Source organism: Nomia melanderi, chromosome 9 (assembly GCF_051020985.1).
Source record: "Nomia melanderi isolate GNS246 chromosome 9, iyNomMela1, whole genome shotgun sequence".
NCBI classification, from domain to species: domain Eukaryota; kingdom Metazoa; phylum Arthropoda; class Insecta; order Hymenoptera; family Halictidae; genus Nomia; species Nomia melanderi.
In genome coordinates this window covers 15,407,998-15,422,093 of record NC_135007.1, presented here as the reverse complement: position 1 = coordinate 15,422,093, position 14,096 = coordinate 15,407,998, and the positions used below count along the sequence as shown (strand labels likewise).

General features: G+C 47.8%; 2 protein-coding genes across 8 annotated transcripts in view; one reads left to right on the top strand and one right to left on the bottom strand.

The window, feature by feature from the left end:
- Positions 1-14,096, bottom strand: part of dac (dachshund family transcription factor) — a 281,299-nt gene that overhangs the window by 51,444 nt on the left and 215,759 nt on the right. The window lies entirely within an intron of this gene.
- LOC116432589 (uncharacterized) overlaps positions 1-14,096 on the top strand; it is a 316,706-nt gene that overhangs the window by 146,652 nt on the left and 155,958 nt on the right. For all 5 annotated transcript variants that reach the window (XR_012999343.1, XR_012999344.1, XR_012999342.1 and 2 more), the window contains exon 6: positions 2,508-2,939. The gene's annotated coding sequence lies outside the window, so the exon portion shown is untranslated. The remainder of the gene's footprint in view (positions 1-2,507; positions 2,940-14,096) is intronic.

Sequence of the window (14,096 nt, the reverse complement as noted above, 5' to 3'; positions counted from 1 at the left end):
AGAATTCTATTTTATGGGAGGAACTGTCAGAGAGTTTAGAGGAATGGGAACAAGATTGTTCTTAAATATGTAACAGTAGCTGAGAATATTTTGAGACTAGAATTATGTACCAGTGAAAATGACTGGTTTCGATTTTTTTTAGCAATTGATATCTTCGAAGCATTGAATATTCGAAATGATTTTGAAAATAGTTTCATTTGAGTACTGTAATGAACGTCTGAAGAAAATAATCTATTGTTAGTTTTCATATGAATTGCATATTAATCGTATTCTAGCGTAGAGTATTCAAAAATAGGAATTAGAATCATATGGAATAATTAGAGAAATATTGCGAAGAAATGGAAATTGGAAGTGAAATAGAAAATAATATCGCACATATTTTATACGACGCGGCAATATTGCATTCCGGGTACCAACTGCATTTTCGACGCGGAGTCGATTTTTCAGGCTCCCGGACAGACACGACTGCCGTATTTTTCGCCGATAAATCGTCGGGGGAGGCGCGAGCTGTCGCGGCCGCAGGATCGCGTATCTCCATATCACCCCCGTCACCGGGGGTAAGTGCAACCAGACGCGTGTCGGCGAAAGAAAACCCGGGGCCGGCGTCTATTTCCCCGTGGAGCCGGTCGCGTCCCCGTAAATAACTCGGCCGGTTTTATTCCTTTCTCTCGTGTCGTCTCGCGGAGAACGTCCTCTCGCCTCGCGCCACCCCTTCCGACGAGAATATTACCGGCGTCGAACACACGCTTGGCCAGGTAACCGAGAAATTCATCCCTCAGCACCCTCCGCGACGAAGATTTCCCGTTTAGTCCGCAGTCGTCCGCGATTTACTATTTTCTTAGCTGAGGAACGCGGCGACTCGTTGCAGCGAATTATCGATCGAGGGGATGCTGGTGGCTTCGATAAGTGAGTATCGAAGAATTCGATGGATATTGTTTCGTGTATAAGGTGATTTTTATGTTTAGACTATTTGGTTTGGAATCTTTGTTATATCGGATGCTTAAATAATAGAGGAAAAGGAAACTATGCACTGATTACTATTCGAGTTAAGTCATTCGTTCGCAACTCAGTACTCAAAATATGAAAGTTTGATTTGGTTATTTACTTCCTCGTATTGTTAAATATTTCGATTCGACATCCGTTTCCTTCATCGTCTCCGAGCATTTCGGAATCTCCGGTCAACGAGTTAACCCTTTGAACTCTGTAGGCTCCAATATTGCAGGAATAATATTAGATATTTCAATGAACCTTAAAGAAACTACCCTACAATTATCAGATTTTCCACACATCCAAATTTTGCACTAAGAAAGAAAATACAAGATCTGAGAAATGTAGCATTTTTCATTTTCGCCGGGGATACCATAAAAATTCGTTGCAGTTGTTGATAGGTTACAAAACCATCTGCTAAGGGTTAACCCTTTGCACTCCGAAGTTTTTCACCAGAAATATTTCAACATATTCTGATGAGATGAAGACGATATTTTGTAAAACCAACTCGAAATTCAGGCGAATTGACGGACAAAGCTATTTTACGTGAATATTTCTCAGAAATATGCATTATATGAAGTGCAATATTAAATATCAAACTTTATAGCTTCACTCAGGAAATCATTTCACTGTAGGAAATCAAGTGGTCAGGAAATCGACTGAGAGTCACCTCCCGAGTGCAAAGGGTCAATCTCTCGCCGGCGCCAGTAAGCGACTCCCGCAACCACCGTACGCGCGAACGGAGTTGAATTTTGAAAAAAACTGAATTTCACCGTGTTCCTCGTCGTCCGGGCTGGCAATTATAGACGCACAGGACCGGCGTTTTTCTTCCCTTGTCCCGCGATCGCTTTCGCAGCGGCGGCAACGCGGAACTCGCGGCGGAGGCTCGCCGTCGGCGTCTATTTTTACGTAAGGGGTTGCCGGCAGCCCACGCAGCGAACGCGCGGCCCATCAGCGCATTAACAATTATATTACGGAAGCTCACTGTTACGCGCGAGCGAATTCATACGCGTGCCTTCGGGGCTACGTGGGGTGGAAGCGAAGCGCCGAGGGAAGGAAAAAAATGCTGGCAAGAAAGATCCACCTCGTGGCCGGCGGAAACGGGTCCAGGAGGACCCGGAAGACGGTGGTACCTAGATCTATCATGGGAAATAGAAGACGAGACTCTGGGAACTGTTAATTAGGTGCTTACAGATCGAAGCTTGTAATTCGGAGTTCTTAGATTGAAATCGGTGTCAAATATGGAAGTTGAATCCATCACTAGGTCGATGAATCTTCTGGAAGAATGCTAAATATAAGGTGTTTCTGATTATGTTTGTCAAATGATCTAACACTAGAACTAACCAGTTCAATCAAGCACTCAGCTTCCCAACAACCTAAAACCAGATCCTACAATTTTAAAAATTCCCCGAGCAAAGAATGAACTACCCCCAACAATCAAAGATCCCATAATCCCCGAAATCGCAAGAATCGATTCATCAATGGAAACTAATTCGCTCTTTCCTCTAAAATGTGTCCAGCGCCGAGGTGACCTGACGGACGCGTTCCAGGGGGTCGCGGTTTCCGGGCGAGCCGCCGGCTTTGTCGCCGAGCGGTCAGGGAAGCGAAGACGGCGAGCGCGTGGAGCCTCGACAGGTTCGGTCGCCCTTTGGCCGCGTCCTAACAGCGGCTGTGATTTAATTTTTTTTCTCGCTGTCCGAGAGGAGCCGGCGAGGGAGAGAGAGAGAGAGAGAGGGCGGTATCATATTCACGGGTCCGGAAAAGCGGGGGACGCCGAAGGACCACCGGCGAGAGAGCGGAATCAACTGGACCGGAGCGAGTCGGAGCGATCGAGGGGTGGCTGGAGGGAGGAGTGCAGCGGCGCGCGGGGCGAGATGGATGGATCGGCGGAGAGAAAGGGGGCGAGGACGAGTAGTCTCGGCGAGACTTAATTAAACAGCGGGCAAAGCCAGGTTAGTTCACAAAGTGACCGCGGCACCTACCCCCTTGTAGCCACCAGCATCGGCGAAGAGCCGATATAGCCTGCCTTCTGGGATACACTAGCCCGCGTATCGGCTTCCCCGGCGCCGGGGAACGTCGACCGCGTCACGGACCGCCTCTGCCTACGCTTTCGATCGAACCAGCTCGCGAGCGAGCGCGTCCGCGACGGGATTAGTCGTTACATCTGCGGGGCTACTGAAATAAAAACTAAGTCCGTGGTCGGGTTTGTAGGCATTTAGATGTAAAAAACCCTTTCGCGAGCCTATCCTAGCAGCAAAGCCCGGGGACCCATTGCTTGTCGTTTTTAGTTAATCCGTGGATCCCAAGGTAGGCAATAGCTACGAATTTTACACCTGCATGTAATTTAAAGTCGAGGCGATCCTTGGGGCTGTTGCTGCTATGGTCGTTAGAAATTTCCGAGTCTCCGGCCAACGGAACCAACCGACGGACCGCTGGCGGGATGTAGGGTGTCCCGATTTTTGGAAATCCTACCCACGCGTCTGTCACTCCTCCGCCAGCGGATGATTGGTCAAGTTAATTTTAATTAATTTTCTCGCGTACTCTCTTGCGACTGTGAAACTTGCTTTCGGGAACTATGATTCTTATCTGTGCTAAATGCTTCGAGTTCAGCTTTAACCCTTTGCGGAATGTACGGTTTGCCGAGATGAATCTTCCATATTTCGAAGGCTAAATCGCAAATAGATGATTCGATTACTCAAACAGCAAGAAATCGGTAGTTTCCCTTTCTTCTATCGTTTAAGCAACTAATATCTAATTTAGCTTCGTTCGCTGAAGGTTCTGCACGTTCCAAAGAATCTTCCACGAAGGGTCAATAACTTCAGTTCGATCACCAACGCAAAATTCCTACCATTCGATTATTCCTAACAAAACCTGCCCTTCATACCGAATATTCCTACAACCAGCTACATCCCCAAACCGCCAAGCTATTCAACGGACACTTAAACACAAAATCCTTACAACATCCAGCGATCCAGAGTAAAACAAATATCCGCCATTCAAGCCAGCGATCCCCCGAAGTTCAGGTGTCGAAGGGTTCTTCCTCTTTTCTTATATTCCCGAAACACAGGGGACAGGGCAGGGCGCGCGCGTGTGTACGTGTAGTCGACAAAGCGGCACCAAAGAAGTCTACGGAACCGGGCAGCGTACAAAAAGGCGACGGGGGTGGGGAAAAAAGGGTAGCCCGGCGAAAGTGGCTCGTGGCGAGGGTCGAAGGGGCCGGGGTTCGGAAAGGCCAAAAGGGGTTGATATGTCGCTGATCGGTGGCGACACCTTTGTCGTCGTCGCGCGAGCCAAGAGCGTTTTCGACGGCGGCGCGGGGAAAGGGGGGCAGCTGGCAGAGAGAGAGAGAGAGAGAGAGAGGGAGCGTGTTCCGCGAGGGAGGAACGGAAGGGTTTATTTTCGCGGGGCTGATATGCCGGAGTGGCGCACGCCGTCGCCACACGACGTTCTTTTTATCTCAAAGCCGTATCCCTTTTGCGCCTCTTCTCTATTCCTCAATTTCCAATGAGTCGGAATACGACATGAAACGCTAAACTGCCACAAAGGGGGCGAGCACCGGCGATGACGGCCACCGGTCGAACCCTTTGCCCGGTCTGCTCTCTCTCTTTCCCGTCGCAGCGCTGGTACGGAACCTCCTGCCACTCTTCCTCGCTCTTTTCTCTTTTTCTTCCGTGTAATCCGTTAGGTATGCTTTTGTCATTACTGTTAATTCCGTCGATGGTTCCGTTCCATGGGGGGAAGGTGCTGCGATCGACTGCGGTGGGTGTAGGCTAAGGGATGGAGGTGGAATCGGTTCGCGTTTTTTCCTTGGAAACGTGTCATTGGTGAATTCACCCTTTGGGCAACGCGTGATGATCATGGGGAGGATCTTTGTTCGTTTTCTTTTGATGGAATGGTCTGTCTAATGAGGTTTTTAGAGTGTTTCTGTTGTTTAGGTAGGAGTGTTGACATTTTTGCTAGATTATGCTGTGGAGTCTATACTCTGGATTCCACGCGTTTGGAAAGTAATCAGAAATACTCAGAAACTCAGTCTTTGCTACTCTGCGAACATCCCTCTGACGAGCATTTCTTCCTGAGACTCTCCCCGATGTTTCTACTTAAATTTTGAAAATTAACCCTTCAATCTTATCTATCTCTACTCTATACTCTACTCTATATCCCTACTCTATATCCCACACACTTAAAAAAACCATCAAAACTACTCACAATTCGCCACTCTCAAAACAACCCTCTAACGAGCATTTTTTCCTAAGATCCCATTGTTTCGATTTGGATACTGAAAATTAACCCTTCAATATCTATCTCTACACTATGCTCTATCCCATAAAAAACCATCAAAACTACTCAACCCCTCAGTCCACCCTCGAATCATCGCTTCGAAACCTAGCTGAAGCTACAACCTTCCTCAACCGCCCTCTTCCTGCGACAGCAACGTTCAGAGGGACGAGCCCGCGTTTCTTCTGCGGGATCGCGTAATGTTTGTCCGCAGCGTTGACTTGTTCCTGGCAGTTTCCGGTTGCAGGGAAATGCATCCAGTGAATCAGAATGGTCGCGCAAAGGACTCGCCGAAGGAAAGAAGGGAGGGTGGCGGTCATCGAAGCGGCTGGACGGCCGTCTAGGAGCCGCAGCGTTGCACGCGAGCCGTCGACGACGGTGGCGAGGGCGTGCTTGCGTGCGTGCGTGCGTGCGTGCGTGTGCAACAACGCTCGCATCCTCCAGTCGCCGCCCCTTCTCTTGGTCTCGCGAACATTCACAATGCCGGAGGGTTGGGCTCCGCCGCGGACCCGGCGTGTGTAAACTGTTCACTTCAAAGCAAATCAGCTATTCGTTACGCACGGCAGCGCCTCGACGTCACCGTGCGTCCGTAACCGTTTACTGTTGTTGTTGTTGTTGTTGTTGTTGTTGTTGTTGTTGTTGTCGTCGACGTCGTCGTCGTTGGCGGCGATCGTCGCGGCGCAGACTCTTTTGAGGAATTAGCTTTCCACTCGTTCGAGGATAACGCGTCGGCGCATCGGAATCGCGGACGATCGTTGTTTATACTTCGGCGGACGCCTCGCTGCGCCGCTGGCGGATTATTTTCCTGATGGACGGTAATTATAGAACGCTGTCGTTTGTTCATACCGTGTCAAGGATGCACTCGCGGAAGGATCCGAGCGGATATTCGTGGTGGAGCTCGAAGACGTTTTCACTGTGTTCAGCTTTGAATCGGTTTGGAGCGATTTTGAGTCTCGGAATTAGGTTTTGGGGTTTGGGAAGGGGGTTTAGGGGTTGGGAAATTGAATGAGATTGTGTGGGTGTAGAAGGTTTCTTAGGGAAGTGGGAATTGTTTTAGTTGGAATGGAATTTTCGTGTTTCAAGGGTTATGGGAACTGTGTGATTATTGAGTGTAGGGGTAGATGTATTGTATTTGGAAGTTTCGAGTGATAACAATCGATCTTTATCGTTGTCAACGCAATTTCTCAATGACGCGAGATAACGCGGCGTCGACAGGGCCGGCAGATAGCTGCGAAAACTCGTGGATAGCGTGACGATCGACGCTACAGTGGGGTTGAAACGCGCGCGCGAGCGCGGCAAAGTCCCTCGGGTCCCAATTACACCGACACCCGATCCCGGCATTACGGCCGAGCTAATTCAAGGGGCGAGGAACGCGTCGCGTATAAATCTCGTCCCGTTGATTGTACAGTTTCGATTCCGTTTGTCACGGCGCGGTGTCGTCCTAACGATCCTGCGACGAACATTCGCGCCCCGTCCTCCTTGCTCCTTGATCTCTCCGCTGGAAGACAGCGTTCGGTGAAACCAGAGGTTACGACGAGGTTGAAAAATGGGGAATTTAGAAATTTGGTGGTTCGAAGATGTGGAAGTTTAAGAATTTGAGAACTCGAAAGCTTGGAAACTTGAAGACTTCAGTACTTGGAAATTTGAAAATGTGAAGAATTGAAGACTTGAGTACTTGGAAATTTGAAAATGTGAAGAATTGAAGACTTGAATACGTGGACATTTGGAAAATTGAAAGATCGAAGATGTGATGACTCAAAAACTTTGAATGGCAAGAATCCACCCATTTAAAAATTCGAAAATTTGAAAAGTTGAGTACTTGCAAATTTGAGAGCTTGAAAGTTCGAAGATTTGAAACTTGAAAACTTGAGAATTCAAAAATTTAGAAATGTAAAAACTTATGAAGTTGGAAGCCTGAAGACTTCAAACCTTGGAAACTTCAAACGCCAAGAACTCACGCACTTAAAAATTCGAAAATTTGAAAAGTTGAGTACTTGGGAATTTGAGAGCTTGGAAGCTCGAAGACTTGAAGCTTGCAAACTTGAGAATTCAAAAACTTAGAAATTTGAAAGCTTAGAAAGTTGAAAGCATGAATCCTCGAAACCTTAAAAACTTCAAACACTCAAAGATCCAAAATCCCAAGAACCCACGCCCCCGAAACTTCGAAAACCCAAACGTTCCCGAAGGAAACGCAAAGGCTCCGTAATTCAGAGCAAAATTTTTCCACGGTTTCCGTCACGATCGTCGCGCAGAAAGCTTTCACAGCTTGCAAGGGTGACAGGGTCCGCGGGAAAGGCGGGCGGCAGGTGACGAAGGTCTCGCGGAGTCGAAAGAAAACGAAAGGGCGGTCTGGGGTGCGGGCAGGAGGTGGGCGAGCCTTCCAAAGGGTTGTTCCTCTCTAGCGACAAAAGGTTCGACTAATTACGAGGAGGCCGCAAGTCCCCGTGTAACAGTGGCAAAGGCAGCTGTCGGTTCCCAAGGCAGTGCCGCTTGCTCTGCAGAGAGGTTTACGCGCTGAAGCAAGCGCAAAAGAACGAGAGAGAGAGTGAGAGAGAGAGAGGAGGGGGTGGGGAAATAAAGCTTTTTATCAAAGAGTAACATGGTGGTTACAGAACGACAGCAGTCGGCCAGAGTTTCCGGCCACGGATCGAATCCAGAACTCTCGCGGTCGGTTCCGCGTTCTATTTGTTATCCTAGCTCGTCCGAACGGTTTGCTCGGCGTCGCTTAACCTCCCCCGCACCCGCGCGATGACGACATTAACGCCGCTGAAAAACTCGAAGCTCGATTAACGACTTCTGGAGATCCTAGCTGAACGTAAACTGCGGAGACAACGTGTGGGAAAGGTTCCGCTATGGGAAAGCTTGAGGAGTTCTTCGATCAGCGGTATTAAAATAAACACTGTGTTTTTCGTGTATAAAGAAAGCTTCTGTTGTATGAAATATTGAGCTTTTGTAGTTGGGAGTTTAAGATTTTAAGAGACTAACCTAGTGGACTACTGAATCATTAAAATATTGAAACATTATTTACTGGAATATTGGAACATTCAGATATTCAAACGTGGAAACACCAAAATATCGAACAATCAGAACGCTATGATATCAATCTACCAAATCACTAAGAGATTAAATGAGATGAAATTCGATGAGATGAAATGTTCAGATTTGTAAGACTAAGTCGTGGAAAATGACCTAATTAGTGGAACAGCAAGAGGTTTTTCCTATCAATTAAACAATTGACATATAATTTAGCTTCGTATGTTAAAGCTTTCGTATGTCGAAGAATCTTCCAAAGGGTTAAGATAAACAGATCCACCCCTGATTTCAATAAAACAACAGTAAGAAATCTCTTGTGTCGCAATAACTTTCATCGCGCATTCGCCGACATTGCGCTGATTAGGGAAGCGTGCGCCGTATCTAGAGCTGCCAAAGGTCATCCCCATTGTTCGACGCGAAGATCGCTCAGAAATCCTTTGGCCCGCGACGACGCCGCGATTCCTCCGCCACCCCCGGCAGGATAATACGGGGCGGCAGCCAGCCGGCGGGTGGTCGGAGATTTCAACCTTTACCGAAATGCCAAGCGGGGCTTTAAACGGGCTAATAACACCGCGCCCCCGTCGAGCCCTCCGCCCCCGTCCCCTCCCGATTCCGTCCTTATTGCGCAAATTGCCCGTGCAACCGGCGTACAAGGCGATACGCCGACTATAAAATTGATAACGACCCCGCGACCCCGATGATCCGCCGCGATACGTCGTAAAGGAACGAATTTGTACGGCGATGCGATCTCCGCGTTCCTTGGAAAAACCACCCCGATGGAATCTGGAGCTGCTGGAAGCTTTCTTCGACGCGATTCCGTCTCGGGGTGTTTCTAATTCTTTTGGGGCGAGTCTCTGGGCACTCGAATTGTTTTCTCTGTTAGATAGAGGAACACTGGGATTTCTCTGTTGGGAAACGGAGAAATATTTTACATATCGATGCATACGAAACTTAATGTTATACAGAACTTTGTAATTTTGTCGTGTCGAATCAAATGATTGCCACTCCCTAGCGCTCCAGATGGTTTTGTGATCTATCAGCAACTGCATCTAGTTTTTATAGTATCCATAGCAAAAACGAAAAATGCTATAACATTTCTCAAACCTCTCATTTTCCTTAGTGCAAAATTTGGATATTTGAAAAGTCTAGTAATCATAGGGTAGTTCCTTTAAGATTCATTAAAATATCTAATATTATTCCTGGCGCGATGGAGCCTACAGAGTTCAAAGAGTTAACATCAACTCCCAATTGCACATCAGTCCACCAGTATCCAAACATCAATTCCCAGTATCTCATCGGTTTCCAGCAGTGATATCAATTTCTCGATCCTTTGTCCCGCTCGCAAACTGCGACAAAACCTTTTTCCACACCTACAAACATCAAAGAAGCACGCGCGATCCCATTCACCTAATCCCCTTATAATTAGGCCATCTATCCGTCAATAGCGGAGTAGACGAATGAAAGGGGTTGAAGAGCGGCAGCCAGAAAATCGACCGGAAGAGCGCATTGTGCCCGAACGGGATCGTTCCTCCGGAGTATATCCCACGGAACTCCGTTCCGAGAATACACGGGGTGGCATCGCTGCCGGAGCGACCTAATAGGCTGGCTCGGTTTCTTAATGTATTAAAGGCGCGCGGGAAAGCGACATCCCCGAATAACCCCACGGGGCAGCGAGCCTTTTTCTTTACGCGCCGGTCATTAGCCGAATGAAAGACGGTGGTCTCGGCCGAGGGCTTGCGTCAATATCCTCCGGATGATCGATCATCCGGCCGGGACCGCGGGAGGCCTCGCGCAAATTAGGTATCGTCCCGCGTTGCACGGTCGCCGACGATTCCTCGCGGATCCAGGGGAAACCGTCGTATCGACGGATTCTCTTCCGGTGGTGTTTCGAGAATGAGAATGCTAGTTGTGTTTAGGTGGAATGATTCGGAACTGGAATCTTTAGTTGAGGACGATGCTAGGGGTACGAACCGTGTCACGTCGAGGATGTTCATTAATCTTGGAAGATTAACGTTTAAGTTTAATGCGCATCGTGTCCGTGTTGATTTATGTTGGGATATAATTTGCCGTAATGAGTTGCATTAGTTCTAAGCGCGTCTATGGGACTTTGATGGGCTTTTAAGAGTTGTGTGTTTTGGAGGGATACGTCGCTTGTGATTAGGTCGATTTTAGATTCTGTTCGGCATTGGAGAATTGAGTGTGTAGTGGAGTATTGGAATTTACGTTTCATTTGGAGAATATTTCTTAGTACTCCATTTCCTTTCTCAAGCGTTTGTTAGAACTATTGTTAATAATGCACTGGTAAAAGAAAACACTGTGCTACATCTAGATTTAGTATACCATAGAAACTTCTAACAACAATGTTTCATTTAAACGTAACACAACTCAATGACATTTAAGTCTATTAACCCTTTGCCGACGAAGATTCTTTGAAATATACAAGACCTTCAGCAGATAAAGCTGAATTATATATCAAATCTCTAATTAATACGAAAAAAGGAACGCGATGATCTCTAGCTATTCGAGTAACTAAATCATTCGTCTGCAACTTAGTCTTCCAAACATGAAAATTTCATCTCTCCGAAATGTCTACAGTCGTCCGCAAAGGGTTAAACCACACTAAAAATCTTCGCCTCGAATCCACCACGATATCACAATCCAAAGGGTTAACATCCCTCGCGAAAATACCCCGAAAACCTAAAAACAGAGCCATCCGAAAATACACTACCCAAGACCACCCTCGAAACCGAAAGTTTCCACGCGAAGATAAAGGACCCGCCCAGCCCGCATTTCCTATATTTGCGATATCGCTCGGTTGACATTACGTCGAGCGTCGGCGCGGGGGCGGCGGTGGGCAAAGACGAGCCGCGCGAAGGGAATAGATGGGCTATTCCGTGAGACCGGCTGTCATATTCATGTATTGACACTGAGCTGGTTGACTAATGGACTGCTGTTGTCACAGGCTCGTGTTACCGCGAGGGCCGAACCCCGGCAACTCGTTTTTCCTGCGAATCGACCGAAACGAACCGACGAACGCCGCGACTCGTCCCGCCGTCGACTTCCCCGCGCTCTCCGTCGGCCGGAGCGACAGAGAAACCGAAACGGAAAGGGAGATAAAAAAATCCTCCGCGCGACGATCGACGCCATCGTCATCGTGCCAGGACATCGACGTCCTCTCACTCCCTCTCTCTCATACACACACAAACACACACACACACACACAGAGGATTTTTTTATTTTCATTTTCGTTCGTTCCGGGTGCAATATACCGATCACCAGAGATACAGAGAGGAGAGAGCGACCAGCCTCTCCCCCGCTTTCACCTGCGCCCCGCGCGAAGCACGCGGATATATTCCCCCGTCGGTCTTCTCGACTTTTACATATTTATCGGGGGGGAGGCTCGGGCATTGTGCTCGCGTCAGCCGAGACGCGCCGACATCTTTTGCCGGGAAAATCCGTGATATTGAATTTGCCCGGGCCGAGTCGGCCCGACCGGCGCGGACCGCGTTCTCTCTTTTCCGAGCTGTCTCCGTCCCCCTCTGTCTCTTTATCTCTCTGTCGGCGGCGAATCGATTCGCCGATGGCGCGCGTCGGGGCGGAAGGTTTTTCGAAAAATTCGAGAGCCGAGGATTGTCTTCCGCCGCCGACGGCCGACGTCGGCCCCGGTGTGATTCGACGGAGGAACCGACGCGATCTACCGCGGTAATGGCTTTCTCAGGGGCGGTATGAGTTTTTCGAGTGTTTCGTCGGTTTTGCTTTGTCGTTTGGCTGTATCGATTCGGAGTTCTTCGAGTTTACTTGGTAAAATAATGTATAAAGTAATGTGGATGTAGATAAAGTAATATGGATGACGAGTGGAAAGAGATTTGCGGAGATCTAGTAGGATGCTTGACGTGTTAATTGTAGATATTAGGAGAATGACGGTGAGAAGAGTAATGAAATGAGTTTTGGTTCGTTAAGGGTTGATATTCGAGCTGAATTGTACAGTCGGTTTTGTCATTTGGCAGTAACCGATTGGGAGTGTTTCAAGTTTACTTGATAAAATACTGTAATATAGACAAGTGGAAAGAAATTTGCGGAGATCTAGTAGGATGCTTAACGTGTTAATTGTAGGTATCACGGGAATGACAGTGAAAAGAGTAATAAAATGAGTTTTACAGAATTGTACAGTCGGTTGTTCTGTTTTCTTGTAGGAGTTATGAGGATACATTTATCGAGAATTATACTTCAGTGTGGATCTATCTCAATTTGTGTATCTAACGGTTTTGGAAGAAAATATCTATGGCAGTTTCGATGATTAACACTGCCACGTAGACTCATCGAAACTCATTTAAACTCATTTAACACTCATTGAAACAATATTCTTAATAATTGCTCCACTATCTTATATCTCATATATCCAACATTCGGTTTCCTCATCAGAAAATGTCCAAGTTTCTACGAAAATGTTAAAACTAGGTTTACGGAACGTAATTTGACGAATATTGAATTTTACAAACATTATTTCCTAAAAGTTCACATCGATTTTGATTAATGCAATTGCACGAGTATGTATAATAATCGTCCATTCTTCAACCCTTAATTTCCAAGATCTAAATGGATTTTTGGTAGGATCGAGAGAATAAACAGTGCAATAAACGTCCGTAAACCTAGCGTTAAAGAATTGACAATATACACGTTACTCTGACTCATCCACTATTTCCTATTAAAATATCAGTTTCCATAACGGTCGAGCCCAGTTCGCCTTAAACTTCCGTCGCCGAGGAGACACCGCTCGGAACGACGCGCATCGAACGAAGGATCCGCAGGCGACGAAGAGAAATCGCGTCCCCTTTCTTCGAATTTATCTCCCCGCCGGGCGCACGAAAATACTAGAGAAAACGCGGCCGAACAAAGAAGAAGTGGGTGTCGCGGCGAGTAGGTGGTCGACGGGAAGCAGCCTGTAAACGCGAGACGACGACGACTATTCTATTACGGGCCGACATTCGATACAAACTTGTCCCGAGCGATCACGGTTCGGCCTTCGGTTTTCTGCTCGTCCGGACTCCCTTTTTCCTCCCAGCTTCCTTCGACCCCGCGCGCCGGCTGCCTCCGCGATCCAACCCTTCCATTAACGCCGGCGGACAGGGATGAAAGGCGATTCGACGGAGACGCGGCTAAAATCGGTGGAGGCAGGAAGACCGTCTAGCCTCTCCGGAGAGCCCGAATAATAGGGTACGCGGTCGAGAGTTTATAGCGGTGTCTCTCGGTGTGACTCGTTGATTTATCGCCGAGTTAACCGTTTTCGTGGCGCGGAACGGCCGGCAGGCGTTCAGCTACTCGCGGCCGATCGGCCGTCGCGGCCCGCGCGGACGAGCGGGCTCGTTTACGCGGCGAGTCAATTTTCCAGAGGCCGTAAAGAGTGTCCGCCCCGTCGGGGACAGGCGTCCTTAAACCCACGGCGTCCGTGGAATCTCGCCGTGGGGACGCCGAACGAGCGTCGTCGACCTGGACCACCTAACACTCGAGGGGTTGAGAGTGGACGGTCTTAACCCCTTCGCGCACACGTTTCCTCGTGAAACGTGTGAGACGTTACTCATGTTTGTAGTTGATTATCGATATAACTGTTGCCTTTTGATTTTTCGTGATGAAGAGTTGGTTTGTATGGAAGAAGTTGGAATGGATTCTTAACACTAGAACTACGGATTTGAAACGATTGATGTGTAATATGAAAATTGTGAGAATATATTGTTTTCGGTTTCTTCGAATGTTCATTGTAGTATTCAAGTGAAGCTATTTTCAAGATCATTTCGAATATTCAA